Source organism: Dioscorea cayenensis, chromosome 20 (assembly GCF_009730915.1).
Source record: "Dioscorea cayenensis subsp. rotundata cultivar TDr96_F1 chromosome 20, TDr96_F1_v2_PseudoChromosome.rev07_lg8_w22 25.fasta, whole genome shotgun sequence".
Classification (NCBI taxonomy): domain Eukaryota; kingdom Viridiplantae; phylum Streptophyta; class Magnoliopsida; order Dioscoreales; family Dioscoreaceae; genus Dioscorea; species Dioscorea cayenensis.
This window is the reverse complement of record NC_052490.1, coordinates 731881-744103: the sequence shown is the minus strand read 5'-3', so window position 1 is coordinate 744103 and position 12223 is coordinate 731881. Positions and strand designations below refer to the sequence as shown.

General features: G+C 35.7%; 1 non-coding gene across 1 annotated transcript; it reads left to right on the top strand.

The window, feature by feature from the left end:
• Positions 1 to 2451: 2451 nt before the first annotated feature.
• On the top strand, positions 2452 to 2590 carry LOC120252455. Its single transcript, XR_005533988.1, has one exon. It is a non-coding gene; the product is annotated as a small nucleolar RNA Z247 (small nucleolar RNA).
• The last annotated feature ends 9633 nt before the right edge of the window (positions 2591 to 12223 follow it).

Here is a 12223-nt window from a genome sequence, read left to right as displayed (position 1 = left end):
CAAAACCATAATCCTATGTTCTCTTTTCAAATATCTCAAATCTTTCAATCAAAACTTGAATCCTATCATTCAAATCCTGAATCCTATGTTTTCTTCCTATTTTTCAATTTTGAATCAATACCCTAATACTTTGTTTTTTTTTCAAAATGTCTCATTTTTTTAAATCAAAACGCAAATCTTACTTTTTGTTTTGGGAATGTCGGCAAATTTGTTTTTATCAAAACCCTAATCTAATTTTTACTTTTTGAAATGTCTCATATTTTTTATTCAAAATTCTAATTCTAGGGTTTCTTTTTAGAATGCCTCCTATTTTTCAATCGAAACCCTAATTGTAGGTTTTCTTTCCGGAATGTCTCCTATCTTTCTATCAAAACCCGAATCCTATCTTTCAAAACTAGAATGTTATGTTTTCCGAAAAGAAAACATAGCATTAGTGGTTTGAATCAAAAACCCATTTACATGTTTTCTTTTTCTGAATGTCTCCTATTTTTCAATCAAAACCCTAATCATATTCATTCCTTTTCAATATGCCTCCTATTAAAAAAATAGGTTATATTTCAAAAAGAAAATATAGGATTAGGGTTTGGGTTTTCATTAGAAATATCCCCTATTTTTTTTGTTTTTAATCAAAACCCTAACCCTATATTTTCTTATACTGCACAAGACGAACAGCATTCTACTGTAAGCAAAAGTACCATACGAACATATCGAAATTGTCTTTTTTTGATCTTCATGGCCGACTACAATCTAAAGGTATCCAGACATCCCATCAAGGAAATAGTTGTACGTAGGATCGACGATGACCATTTCCAACATTTGATCAATAAATTGCTAGGGAAATGGTCCTTACGAGTAGCATCATCAGCTTCCGTCAATCTATGGCATACACGATATCCAGTCATCTGTAAGGGTGAGGATCACACTCATTCGTTCATTTAAAAATCACCTGGCTCATTCCTCCCTTCTTTGGCACAATCTATACTAGACTAGCCCATGGGCTATCTAAGATTGGATAAATTATTTCAATGTCATGAAGTTTTTTCACCTCCTTCTTGACCACCTCCATCATGTTGTGGTTCAATCTATGTTGAGGTTGAACCTTGGGTCTAATGTTATCCTCTAGCAAAATTTTATGCGTGCAAAAAGATGGATTAATGCTCTTGATGTCGAAAATACTCCCATGATGGCCATTTTATGTACTCGCAGTGTTTCCACCAATTTTTCCTTTTGACATGCATCAAGTGTGGATGAAATGATGATAGCATCTAGGGATTCTCAACTAAAAATGTGTATTCTAAATGTGTAGGTAGCTCTTTGAGCTCTTTCTCCGAAGGAGCGGGCACTATTGGTTCTGGAGCTGCATCTACCATATCACTCTTTTTAATATCAGTGGTTGCCACTAAAATACCATTCTAGAGTTTACCAATGTGGGTGAAGTCTTCATCACTGAACCTACAGTCCTTAATTTCTCTTGTTCGTGTGTCCTTAGTGAACTCAACCGAGATGGACATTGCCTGGCTCATACTCATCTCTTGTTCTTGGCTCTCTCGGTAATGATCCATCTCTGGACTCATAAACTGAATCCACTATGATGTTTGCTTACAAAAGTTTGATATCAGCTCAGCTAAGCCTTGCTTGTCATCTGGATAGGTGGCATCTGTTAGAATTATTATTTGTAATTCATAATTTGTATAGCTATTCCTAACCTTGAGGTGAAGGAGTCCCTACATGCAGCGTGGTGACCTCACCTCACGGGTACGTTAGTAAGTTACAATCTTGTAGCTCCACTACTCCTTCTCTCTATGATCACGATCTGTTGTACACCGTTATCACAGCTGAGTATATAAAGATCACAATCCCAATTGGGATTGGTAGTGTTTGGCATCCGCTTCTTTTTTCATTCTATCAGAGCCATGATCTAAAGCTTTGAGCTCTTGCCATGTCTGGATCAGCGCAATATGTTACCACAAACAACTCCGCCTTTGCCTCATCAAGCGGATGCCTCACCATCCCGCGTTCACGATCCATATGAGCTTACGGGGAAAATTACTCTGTGGATGGCCGGATGCTTCTGAAGGGTTAAGGCCTTCTCGGCTACGGTAATGGGTCCACCGCGCACCCAAATCAGACTGTCATGTTGCCGGCTGAAGAAACTGGTGGCTTCTATTGAGTCACCGTCAATCTGGATTTCAACACCTGGTACCATCAGGACCAGCAGGTTCTGAGCACGATCATCTTCTCTCTCATGAAGGAAATGCTCGGGAACCTAGTTGGGGTGATGACGTCGTGCAATGCATGACGTATCTTAGAGAACATATATGCGTCAAGCTCGCTTGCGGGCATCATGCAGATACGCATCAACTTGCCACATTAAAGAAGAAGGACATGTCCATTGCTGAGTACTACCGCAAGATGAAGTATCTCTTCGATACCCTCTCTGCTATTGGCAAGCCACTCGAAGATGAAGAGGTGATCGCCTATCTATTGCGCGGTCTCTATAGGGAGTATGACTCCCTGGTGACAAGCATCACCATGTGTACCGACCCCTCCACTATCAATGATGTGTATGCTCACATGTTGAGCTACGAGATGCGCATTGAACAAAACAACTCTGACGTCCAGGTGTATTTGGCTAATCATATCAGTAGGAACCAAGGGCGTGGAGGCAATGGAGGTGGCCACAAAGCAATTGTGGGCAAAGCCATAGTGGTGGCAGATCACAGGATGGTCACGGTGCTGATGGGCAATCATCAAGCTCCAGCACTAATCGTGATGTCTTATGCCAAGTTTGCAACAAGACAGGCCATGACGCGCTCTACTGCTGGTACTAGTTTGATCACAGTTACCAACCTGAAGATGCCAACAAGGTTGCTACTGCTATCACCAATGGCTATTCCGTCAATCCTCATTAGTACATCGACAATGGCGCCACAGACCACCACACCAATGATCTCGATCATTTGATAACTAGAACATGATACACGGAGGAGATGAAGTTCAGTCGCAAATGGTGAAGGTATGTCTATTACTTATCTTGAGAATTCATTTATATCCGGCATAAATCGACCCACTTTATCCGAATCATGTTTTGTATGCTCCTAAAATTAATAGAAATCTTATTTCTGTCCGAAAATGGACAATCATGCATTTGATGAATTTCACCCCAACTCATTCTTTGTCGAGGATCGGGACACGAGAGCCATTTTTTCTTGGTGGGAAGTATGTAAAGATGGCTCTACATGCTTCAAAAGAAGAGACCTAGTCAAGCCTCGCTTTTCTCGAGATTTCTCAAAAAGCGGTGGCATCATAGACTAGGATATCCAACTCCTCTGAGTTGTCCCTCGAATTCTTGGGAATAACAAAATTGTTATGCTACTTTTCAAAGCAGTAGATCTTTTTAGTTTTGTGATGCTCATCGGGCTAGGAGAAGCAAAAGTCAGCTTCCTTATTCTACCTACTTGCATGTATCCACTGCTCCCATCCAAATAATTCACACTAATATTTGAGAACCTACTCTTGAATCAGTGCATAATTCAAAATATTATATGTCCTTTTGTTGATGAGCTATGACAAGTTTGATTCGATCTATTTCCCGAAATGTATATGAAGTTGAGTCTATTTTTCTTGAGTTTTGAAAAGCATCTAGAAACTCTTCCTGAACTCCAAAATTCAAATAGTTTAGTCCGATTGGGGGTGAATATAATCGACTACACAATTACTTTTGGACGGATAGGCATCACCAGTAGCATTTCTTGTCATCATACACATCAACAAAATGGCACTAATTGAAAGAAGACAGCGAGACATATCGTTGAGATAGGGTCTCACTTTTTTAGCCCAAGCAGTATACCTCTCCGATTTCGGGATTAAGCCATCCACACTGCTTGTTTCTTGATCAATAGGATGCCTAGTCGCACCATCGATCATGTTACATCTATTCACAAGCTCCTTGGCGCTAAACCTAACTACTCTCTCCTACGTATCTTCAATTATGAGTGCTGGCCCAATCTACGAGCTTACAATTCTAGGAAATTAAACTTTAGAAGAAAAAAGTGTGTTTTCTTAGGTTATACGGCCTCTCATAAGGATTACAAGTGTATTGATAGAGCCACTAGTAGTGTGTATATCTCACGTGATGTAGTGTTTGATGAAACAATCTTCCCTTTTGACCAGAGACTCAAACAACTGAGCACTTGAACCGAAAACATCTCACACCGTCCCACTGTTTTGCCTACTCACGTCAAAGAACACACTATACTATGAGCATGAACTCGATCGATTCAAGAAAACTCACAAATTTATCCAGCTCTAATTGTTTCTCACATGAGTAATGACTTACTCCGATCCATTTGTTGACACTGATGCTCCTAGTTCTAGCATGTCCCTACGAGGTTTTGTTAGGTTTTGCGTCCAACAATTCGAAAAACTCGAGTCATGTTACGCAAACTCGACAACCTGAATCAAGCGAGCATATTAATAACTCAGTTGAGAATCATTCTGATGAGATTGTTAGGAAAAACCCAATACTTACAAGACTTCATGATAATATTGTCCGACCCAAGGTGTTCACTGATGGAACCATAAGATATTCTAAAAATTGAGGGGTTTCACAGTTCGATTACCGTTGCTTTGTTAGAACAACCGCCATCCATTTTTAAGCCCGACTCATCAAGAGCTACAGAAGCATTGGTCGAGTCCTAGCATGGAAAAGTACCATGGATGATGAGTACTTTTGAGAATGTTTATGATTTGTGACTCGAGTTCAAAAACTCGAGTCATCAATGCGAAAACTCGACAACCTGAATCAAGCGAGCATATTAATAACTCGGGTTGAGGAATCATTTTGATGAGGTTGTTAGGAAACACTCAATACTCACAGACTTCCTGATAATATTGTCCGACCCAAAGGTGTTCACCGGTGGAACCATAAGATATTCTAAAAAACTGAGTAGTTTCACAAGTTCAGTTACTGTTGCTTGTTCGACAACCGCCAAAACCGCAATTTTTAATCGACTCAACCCAGTGATACAAGAAGCATTGGTCGATCCTAGCATGGAAAAGTACCATGGATGATGAGTATTTAACACTAATCAAGAATGACACCAAGGATTTTGTGCCATCAAGGAAGTGCATGAATCTAATTGATAGCTGATGGGTCTTCAAAGTGAAGAAGAACTCGGCGAGCTTAGTTAACGTGACTCAAAGCACGAATCATTGCCAAGGGAGGTTCAAACAGTGGTGCAGGTGTTGATTACACGGATACATATTCTCCTATCATCAAGCCAATAATAGCCAGGGTGATCTTGTCACTAGTAGTCAACAAGTAGTGGAAAATGTACCAAATGGACATCAAAATGCTTTCTTTCATTGTATTGCTTCAAGAAGAGGTCTACATAAAAGCAACCACAAGGTTATAGGGATCCTAGCTGGACACGGGTCATGTGTGTCATCTCAAGAAGTCACTATATGGACTGAGATAGGCTCCTCGAGCAGCAGGCACTCCACGGGTTGATAAGAAAGCTCGAGGAATTTGGCCAAGCCATCAAGTTGATGCCTCTCTATTCATATTCAGTGAGGGAGGGTTATAATTTATATGTTGATTTATATGGTTGACATAATCATAGTTAGCTCCTCATCAGCTACTATAATCAAGCTCATCCAGTAGCTTTATAATGATTTTGTAGTTAAAGATCTTAGCCAACTAGATTATTTCTTAGGCATTGAAATTAAACTAGAGAAAGATGGGGTTCTTCATCCCCAAAAAGCGATATGCTCATGATTTACTTAAGAGAGCACACATGGAGAAGTGCTAGTGCAATTACCACACCAATATCATCAAGTGACAAATTAGGCAGAGATTAGGAGAGGCACTTCGAAAGAATAAAGTGCACGATCCAAGCCAGGGTGATATATCGTCAAGTATATTCGGAGTCTCCACAAATGTCACATTGGCGGCACTTAAAAGAGTTCTTCGATTCATCAAGGGTACTCTCTACCATGGACTGAAATTGCAAAAACAGCTACAACTTCTAATCGGTCGTTCTTTGACACAGACTTGGTTGAGTGCCCTGATGATCGGTGGTCGACTAGTGGGTTTGCAGTGTTCCTTGGGCCAAATCTAGTGTCTTGGAGTTCACGGAAACAACCCACAGTCTCGAGCTCAAGTACCAAAGCTTAATACAAGGCCATAGTCAATGTGACAGCCGAAGTAATATGGTTATAGTGGCTACTGAAAGAGCTTAGGGTATTTCAAGATAGATCGCAAATGTTGTTGTGTGACAACCTCAATGCAACCTATCTCACTACCAACCCAGTGTTTCACACTCGCACGAAGCACATCGAAGTTAATTTCCACTTTATTCGTGAACAAGTGGTGCGCAAAACAATGGAAGTTCAATTCATCACTTCAAAGGATCAACTTGTAGACAAATTTATCAAGCCACTGACAAGAGCCCCCTTTGATGCAATTTACCGCAATCTCAACCTGAAGACCATGCTTTGATTGAGGGGGAATATTAGAAGTCTTATTTCTAATTTATAATTTGTATAGCTATTACTACGATTGTGGTAACCAAATCTTATACACGGCGTGGTGACCGCACCCATGACTGTTAGGAAGTTACACTCTTGTAGCTCCACTAATCATTCTCTCTTGGATCACCATCCATTGTACAACGTTCTCACAGCTAAGTATATAAAGATCACGATCACAATTAGGATTGGTAGCGTTCGCCATTTGCTTCTTTTTTCAGTGTCCCCGTTGTGGAAATTGAGTGCACATTGGTGACATCTTAAAGTAGCCAACAGTTCCTCCATGAGTTAAGAAAGATCAATTTAAGCTTAAGAATTCAAAGAATCAAAACGAAAATAAGACTAAAAAGAATGATTAAAAAGAAAGGGGACAATAGATACTCACAAGTATGAACAAAATTAACAAACTAGATCATCGGAATCCAAACTCTCCTAAAGTTGCCAGTCCCCGGCAACGGCGCCAAAAACATGATTCATTGTCCGCAAGTATGTGTGTCATGCATAAATAATACAGTGGTACCTAGGAGGGCTAAGGTTGTTGAACCACAGGGACTACACTTAAATTACTAATTCTTCTTCTAATCTCTAGTTGGACAAAGATTGAGTTGGTTTAACAAAGTAAAATAAAACAAGTAAATTAAAGAATAGGTGGAATTATCAAGCAGACTAGGATCGAGAATTCAACAACAACAGAGCAATGCCCCGGGATGATTCCAATGAGTTGTAGTATACTAACTTGCTTCTATTGCCTACCGGATACATCCTACGGTTCTTGTGTGCCCTTAAAAGCAATGTCACATCTATGGTTCTCAAATGCACCAAGTTTAGCTAAGGTAGCTGAGTTTTTCATACACATCGAGTTTTACAATCACACAAGCAACTACATCTATGGCAATTCACACACCATGTTTTATTTAACCAACTGTGCAAGTCAAAAAACACATCAAGTTATGCAATTCAAGATTTAACACAAGAAACCAATAGAACTACATGGACAATTAAAAGCGAGTATTCAAATTATATAGAGAATCATAGTTCATGTCTCGGGCACCGTGGATGGTTAACCCCTCATGGATGGTTACAGCATGGAAGGAATAAATAAAGGGCTAAGGAAAGAAGACATTACTCCCTCCTCCTCAAGATAATCTTCCTAGTTGAGCTTCCTTAATGCTAACCCTACTTCCCTTGTGCCTTCTATTCATCTTTGATCCCCTTAGATGGTGTGTTGACACTTGGTTATTGCCCTCATCCAAGTTCTCTTGGTGGGGAAGAAAATCCCCAAACAAAAATTAGTTTGAAACCCAAGAAATATGGAATTAAAAGGCTGATTTCAAGCTCGACACAGTCTAAGCACAATTGTTCTTGGACTGTATTTCTCGTTGACATTTCTGAATGAATTGGCTGAGTGCTCACCTAGGAAAATTAGGGAGAGAAGCATGATCATGCTCCACTTGTGGTTTGCCTGTGCACGACCGTGCCATGAGCATCACGAGCGTGCTTCCCTTGATTGGTAGAAACTCTCTATAGACTGAGAAAATCAAGGGATGGAGCATGGTCTTACTGAGACCGTGCTTGGCCTGAAAGCACCTCCCTACTTGAATTATCACTAGGTCATTTTTAGGCTGAAACAATCAGGGGGATGAGCATGACCGTGCTCTTTCCGTCGTGTAACTAGAGCGATTAAAGCAAAAATCTTCATTCTTTGGTTGATTAATCCCCGATTTCACTCGAAATTTCTTTGAGGCCTTGAGTCCTGTACAAACAAAAAATATAGCTAGAATGGCACCGAATATGCACAAAAGTATATTAAATGACAAGTAAAAAATAAATTAAGGGTACATAAATATGATATGAAATGTACTTATCACTAGGATTAGGGTTTTAGTTAAAAGATAGTAGACATTCTAAAAAGAAAAGAATGGAATAGGGTTTTGATTCAAAATTAGGAGACATTGTGAAAAGAAAAAAACAAAAAGATTAAGGTTTTTGATTCAAAACCAAAAATAGGACATTCAAAAACAAAAAACATAGGATTAGGGTTTTGTACTCGAAAGATGAAGATATTATGAAAGAAAGAAAAAAATAGGATTCTAGTTTAGATTATATGAGGCATTTCGAAAAGAAAACAAAATATTAAGGTTTTGATTGGAAAATAGTAGATATTACTATAAAAAAAACATAGGATTATGGTTTTGAATGAAAATAGGAGACATTATTATATGAAAACATAGGATTATAGTTATAATTCAAAAATAGTAGATATTCTAAAAAGAAAAAAAGAATTAGGTTTTTGATTGAAATATAGGAGACATTCTGAAAAGAAAACATAGGTTAGGATTTTGATTCAAAACAAATATATAGGAGACATTAAGAAAAGAATGCATAGGATTCGGGTTTTGATTTGAAAGATGGGAGACATTTCAAAAATAAAATGTTGGATTACGGTTTTGATTCAAATATAGGAGAAATTAGGGTTTTGGTTGAATAATAGGAGAAATTACTATAAGGAAAAAATATGATTATGGTTTTGAATGAAAAATAATAGACATTACTATAAGGAATCATAGGATTAATGTTTATATTAAAAATAGAAGACATTCCGAAAAAGAAAATATAGGATTAAGGTTTTGATTGAAAAGTATGAGACATTTCAAAAAGAAAACATAGGATTAGGGTTTTGATTAAAAAATAGGAGACATTAAAATTAGAAAACAATGAATTAGTGTTTTGATTCAAAAAGAAAAGTAGAGAACACTTCAAAAAGGAAACATAGAATTAGGGCTTTGATTTAGAAATAGTAGACATTCAACAAAGAAATTTTACGATTTGGGTTTTGATAAAAAAATTGGAGACATTCAGAAAAGAATACATAGGATTAGGTTTTTTATTCAAACTAAAAAGTATTTGAAATTATGAAAATAAAATATAGGATTATTGTTTTGATTCAAAAATTGATGACATAGGAATAGGGTTTTGATTGAAAAATATGGGACATTCTGAAAGTAAAACATAGGATTAGGATTTTGATTCAAATATTGTAGCCATTTTGAAAATAAAACATAGGATTAGGGTTTCACTGAAAATAGGAGACATTACTATAAAAAAATTTGGGATTAGGGTTTGGTTTAAAAAATAGTAGATATTCCGAGTAGAAAACATAGGATTAGCTTTTTTTTATTGAAATATAGTAGTCATTCTGAAAAAAAAACATAGGATGGGGGTTTTAAATGAAAATTATGAGACATTCCGAATAGAAATCATAGGATTAGAGTTTTGAATAAAAAATAGTAGACATTCCAAGAAGAAAACATACGATTAAGTTTTGATTGAAAAAATATGAGACATTATGGAAATAAAACATAGGATTATTATTTTATTTAAAAATAGAAGACATTCACAAAAGAAAACATAAGATTAAGGGTTTGATTAAAAAATAGGAGTCATTTAAAAAACTTTGGATTATTGTTTTCATTAAAAAATATGAGGCATTACGAAAGAAAACATACGATTATTGTTTAGATCCAAAAATAGCAGACATTCTCAAAAGCAAAACATAAAATTAGGTTTTTGATTCACAAATAGAAGGCATCCAGCAAAGAAAACATAGAATTAGGATTTTGATTGGAAAATATGAGACATTCAAAATAAGAAAACATAAGATTATGGTTTTAATTGGAAAATAGGAGGCATTACTCTATGAAAGCATAGGATTAGGGTTTTTTTAAAACCAAAAAATAGGGGACATTTGCAAAAGAAAATATATAATTATTATTTTTATTCAAAAATAGCACACATTCTAAAAAGGGAAAAATAGATTAGGGTTTTGATTAAAAAATAGGAAACATTCCAAAAAGAAAACATATGAGACATTACTAAAGTAAAACACACAATTATCAGTTTTAAATAAAAAATACTCTAACTTTTTGTTTTCTTTTGAAAAATGATTAATAGGAGACATTAAAAAGGAAAACATATAATTCTGGCTTTTTCACAAAATAGGACAAATTACAAAAAGAAAACATAGGATTACGGTTTTGATTCAAATATAGTACCCATTGCGAAAAGAAAACACAGGATTAGTGTTTTGATTGAAAAATAGGAGACATTACAAAAATAAAAAGTAGGATTAGCGTCTTGATTTAAAAATAGTAGAAATTTTAAAAAGAAAACATTGGATTAGGGTTTTCATTTAAAAATAGTAGAAATTACAAAAAGAAATTATACGACTATGGTTTTGATTGAAAAATATGAGAAATTGCGGAAAGAAAACATAGGATTTGAATTTTAATTCAAAAATAGATGACATTACTATAAGAAAACATGGGATTTGGGTTTTGATTTAAAATCATAGACATTCCGTAAAGAAAATATAGGATTATGGTTTTGATTGAAAAATAGGAGCCATTCTAAAAAGAAAACAAAGGAATAGTGTTTTTGATTAAAAACCAAAAAATAGTGGACATTTAAAAAAGAAAACAAAGGATTCGGGTTTTGATTGAAAGATAGAGTTAGTAATGTTTTGTTTTGGACATATCTCTTTACAAACAAAAAGACATTTAAAAAGAAAAAACATAGGATTAGGGGTTTCGATTTAAAAGCCAAAAATAGTTGACATTTCAACAGAAAAGCGTGGGGATTATTGTTTTGATTAAAAATGAGACATCCGAAAAAACACAAAGTTAAGGTTTTTGATTCAAGAATTGAAACATAGGTCATATTCGGAAAAACAAAACATAGGATTAGAGTTTCGATTCAAAAGTAGCAGACATTTTGAAAAGAAAAGAAATTATTAGGTTTTACATTGAAAATTAGTAGACATTCAAAAAATAAAACATAAGATTAGAGTTTTGATTAGTAGTAGACATTCAAAAAGAAACACAAAGGATTAGGGTTTTACGATTCAAAAAGCTGAAAAATGTTGACACGATACCGAAAAGAAAACATGGATTATTGTCGTTTGATTGAAGAGATAGGAGGCATTCCAAAATAGAAAACATAAAGATTAGTTTTTGATACAAATATAGTATGCATTGTGAAAAGAAAGCAAGGAAAAGTTTAGGGTTGTCATTTGATGTGTCGTCAGCTCAAAAAGCAAACATAGGATTAAAATTTTGATTGCAAAAATGGGGAGACATTTCCATAAACGAAGGAAACAAAGGATTATAGTTTTGATTAAAAACCAAAAATAGGGGACATTTTGAAAAGAAAATATAGAATTAGGGTTTTACGATTAAAAATAGCAGATATTTCCGAGAAGAAAACCTAAGATTAGGGTCTTGATTTATAGGAGGCATTCCAGAAGAGCTTATCGTATTACGGGTTTCGTTCAAAATATATCGATATTACAAAGAAATCATACGACTATTATTGTTTTCGATTCAAAAATAGAGAGTCATTTCAAAGAGCATGGGATTAGGGTATTGATTCAAAAATAGGTGAGGCATTACCGTAAAACACTTATGGGATTAGGGTTTTTATTCAAAAATAGTAGACAATCTCAAAAGAAAACATAGCATTAGGGGTTTGATTCAAAAATAGGAGACATTACTATAAGAAAACATATGATTAGTGTTTTATTCAAAGATATTAGACATTTTGAAAAGAAAAACAGAATTAGGGTTTTGATTGAAAGATAGGAGTCATTACTATTAGAAAAATATTGGATTAGGTTTTGATTAAAAATAGTAGACAT